The following is a 4,596-nucleotide window of genomic DNA, read 5'->3' on the forward strand; positions in this document are numbered from 1 at the left end:
GCAATTTAGACCGTTTGTCTAGTAAATATTGTAATAGTCGAAAACGACGAGCAGTTTCCAGTCTTTTCAGTCTTGTGTGAGGATGTCAGTCGTTTGTCGAAATTTAGTTCTAAGTAACGGATCTGTTCGACAGGAATAAGTGGGGTATTATTAAAGGATACTGTAGAGCAAGAGGTCATTGGTTTACGACGAAGGGTAAATGTGATTTGGCGGGATTGATTGGAATTAATTTTAATCCTCCAAATTTGGCACCATTCTTCAAGGGTGGTTATGTGGGATTGGAGGGTTTGGGATACAATGTAAGGATCATTGTTCACTGACAATAGACATATGTCATCGGCATACGTGGTGAGGATAGTGTTAGGATGGATTGGGATGTCACCTGTGAAAACTGTATAAAGGATAGGACCAAGGACACTACCATGAGGTACACCAGCAGACTTACGGAATAGGTGTGAATAAGCGCCATTGTAATTTACTTGAAATAATTTGTCGGAGAGATAAGAACGGATAATGAGGTACATATTTCCTCATTATCCGTTCTTAGGGGGTAGGAATTTACCAATCTTGTATAGCAGTCTTGGGTGCCAGACTCGATCAAAAGCCTGTTCTACATCAAGAAAGACTCCCGAGCAGTACATTCCGAGCTCCAATGAAAACGAGACAACATCAACCACACGATGGCATTGCTGGATAGGGGAGTGAGATGTTGGGAATCCCTGGTGATCTGGGATTATGTGGTAGGAATCAAGGACACAAGCGTTTCAATATGAGTTTCTCAAGGATTTTGCCCATGATAGGTTACAGAGAGATAGGACGGTAGAATGATGGATATTCTGGCGGCTTTTTATGGGACAAACCAACTCATAATGGAGCCTATTGACCATTACCCAGTGTTCGGCTCTTGGTGATTAAAAATCTTTCTGCTACAAACGTATGAGCAAAAATTTAATTTATTAAATTAATATGGATCTTTTGGCTGCTTCCCAGAGGTAAAAAGTCGAGTCTCAAAAGCTAGTAGAAGTATTTATTTGGTTACTAGCTGACCCTGAAGTGCTTAGCTATTGCTATACTGGTCCGATTTCCTCTTATTCTTTGAGACAATTTTACTATCTATCATATTGTCATATACTACCTATAATATAAATAGTTTTAAATAAAAACCCTCCCTGCGTCTTAAAAAATATTGAGACCGACTGACCTTTGAAAGTGTGGTAAAAGATTTTTTAGGAGTGAAGCAAAGTTGATGTTCGTTTTTAGCACCTCAACAAACCCTTAAATAAGAATTTTCGAAAAAATCGGAAAATAAAATTTTTTAATCAAACATTTTCGCCCTACATCGGCCTTTGATTCCTTTTTAAACATCTAAAAAATAGAAATAACTTCTATTTTACAGGACCAATTTACACCAAACTTGCATGTGGTTTAGAGCTCTAGAAACTGTACTTGGTACTTTAGCACAAACCGGGTCTAATTAAACAATAAGTAGAACCGGAGATAAAAAATAAAATGTGTGATTTTTTTCTCTTATTTGAAACCCATATTTCGCCCTTATAAAGGCTCTTATACTTACCAACGGTTCTAGTAACGTAGGAATCGGATGAAATGCAGAGGAGTTACAAAGGATTATATGAAAAATAGTCACCGGAGGAAAAAAATCCAATAAATCGAGGTGAGAAATTTATAATTTTTAATTTCTTTGAAAAATGGCATTTGGTACTTTTAGACGAAGCTAAAAACGAATATGAAATGCTTTTTTTAAAAAAAAATTATTGACCCACTTTACCCTGAGCCTTATGTTTAATTTTGTTCATAACTTTTTTCTACTGGAGAATCCGTGGATTTCATTATCTTTAAAACTTCACATGGTGAAAGAGGACATTTTTAAAAAAACGCACGTAAATCGGTACAGTAATTCAAAAGTTTATTGTGGACAAAGATTCGACCGATCGAGATATTCTACTTATCTTTGAATGTTTTTTTTTTTTTTATGATAGAAATAATAAAAAATGGTTTTTAATATAAGCCAAGAATGAAAAACAAATAATGTTTACAACCTTGCAAATACCCAAACAACAGAGAGACAAAAGGACGCTGATAAATAGAAGTGCCACAGATCCTCCAAGAGCCAGGCGATTTATCAAAGTCCATTATACATTTACTTTATATATTTATTCCAATATAATTTGCATCTGCCAGCAACGTAATATATGGTCTTGGTGGTTGTTCCATCCCCTATATCCCAGGCTTAAGGATGCCTTCCCTTCTACTTGTTTATCTTCCTACGGAAGATTAAACTTCACCTGAGGTATTGTATTATAGCATGTACAGAATAAATGAATTGTTACAGATTTCCCTATTGAAAATCCTATTGTTAATATTTCCTCATTTTCTCCAGTAATAATCATTATTTAGAGAACTGAATCGTGTCAAACCAGATTACTATAAGAAATTGAAAAGTTATCTTTATAGAAATATTTCTTATTTTTGTATATATCTTGTTCGACATTAGTATTATTTTTTAATTAAAATAAATTACATCCAAAAAGTATGTAGTAGCAAACCATACTCTTATAACATCAAATGTCTAAGTTTCGGCCGATCTGGCCATCGTCAGGAATAATCTATTAAATTAAATATTTTGTTATAAATTATTAATAAGAATTTTAAATTTTTTTATTAATTATAAATAGCATACTTTTTTTATCATTTATTTATTGTTATTTACAACTGTATAACATATATACAACAAGTAAATTTTCTGTTGGTGAGATAGTGACATGATACAAACATGTGGAGAATTTACCCATTGATAGAACATTTCTAGAGGAGAAGATCCCAGGTTAGAAACAAATGGATTTGGGTGGTTGGGAAGTTTTCCATGGAAGGAATGATATCTGGTTTTGGCCAAATCGACAACTTATGGGACATTGAGGTCATGATGGATGACTTGATTTGTGACAAAGAAAGGAGTATTAAAGATTTTACGAAGGATTTTGGACTGTAAGGACTGGATTCGGGAGGAGTTTGATGGTTTAGTGGAGCCCCAGAGCTCAACTCTTTATGTCCAGATAGGCCTTATAACAGTCTTTTGTAATGGATTGGCAATTTAGACCGTTTGTCTAGTAAATATTGTAATAGTCGAAAACGACGAGCAGTTTCCAGTCTTTTCAGTCTTGTGTGAGGATGTCAGTCGTTTGTCGAAATTTAGTTCTAAGTAACGGATCTGTTCGACAGGAATAAGTGGGGTATTATTAAAGGATACTGTAGAGCAAGAGGTCATTGGTTTACGACGAAGGGTAAATGTGATTTGGCGGGATTGATTGGAATTAATTTTAATCCTCCAAATTTGGCACCATTCTTCAAGGGTGGTTATGTGGGATTGGAGGGTTTGGGATACAATGTAAGGATCATTGTTCACTGACAATAGACATATGTCATCGGCATACGTGGTGAGGATAGTGTTAGGATGGATTGGGATGTCACCTGTGAAAACTGTATAAAGGATAGGACCAAGGACACTACCATGAGGTACACCAGCAGACTTACGGAATAGGTGTGAATAAGCGCCATTGTAATTTACTTGAAATAATTTGTCGGAGAGATAAGAACGGATAATGAGGTACATATTTCCTCATTATCCGTTCTTAGGGGGTAGGAATTTACCAATCTTGTATAGCAGTCTTGGGTGCCAGACTCGATCAAAAGCCTGTTCTACATCAAGAAAGACTCCCGAGCAGTACATTCCGAGCTCCAATGAAAACGAGACAACATCAACCACACGATGGCATTGCTGGATAGGGGAGTGAGATGTTGGGAATCCCTGGTGATCTGGGATTATGTGGTAGGAATCAAGGACACAAGCGTTTCAATATGAGTTTCTCAAGGATTTTGCCCATGATAGGTTACAGAGAGATAGGACGGTAGAATGATGGATATTCTGGCGGCTTTTGAGGTTCAGGAATCATTTTGATTACGGATAATTTCCAAGGGTCTGGAAAATATGTGGATCTGAGTACAGCATTGTAGATGTAGGTGAGGAATAGAACAGATTTTCGAGGAAGATATTTTAGAATATGGGATGTAATTAGGTCATAACCGGGACCTTTGCGGGAAGGTAACTTCTGAATGATATTGGATATCTTTGAAGGATGAAATGCTTTAGGAGGAAGGGTCATTTGAAGTGGAGTATTCAATTCTTTGTTATGTATTCGATATAAGTTGGATTAAGGATGTCAGGGTGTGCCTCAAATGTTTTTGAAAGGTGCTGACCGGATACCTCAGTTTTTTCATCGTCCGATTTCGTCCATGTTTGTGACTCAGCAAAAACAGGGTGATTAAAATTTTTGAAATTAAGAAGCTTCTGAATGGCCGTCCATAAAGATTTGTCAGTAGTTGTGAGGTTTTGAGTTAAGTTAGTTAAATTTTGTATTTTGAATTTTTTAAGTTCTCTTTTGAGTTTGTTTGTCAATGTAGTATAATATGTTTTATCTGCTTAGTATCTAGTCCTGTGCCACTTCGCTGTTGCTTTTTATTGCTTCGTCAATGTCATGTTTAGTTTTAAGTGGAGTTTTTAGGTCCAGTTTGTTTTCCAAA

Source organism: Halyomorpha halys, unplaced genomic scaffold, assembly GCF_000696795.3.
Source record: "Halyomorpha halys isolate HHAL.00 unplaced genomic scaffold, Hhal_1.1 Scaffold524.1, whole genome shotgun sequence".
Classification (NCBI taxonomy): domain Eukaryota; kingdom Metazoa; phylum Arthropoda; class Insecta; order Hemiptera; family Pentatomidae; genus Halyomorpha; species Halyomorpha halys.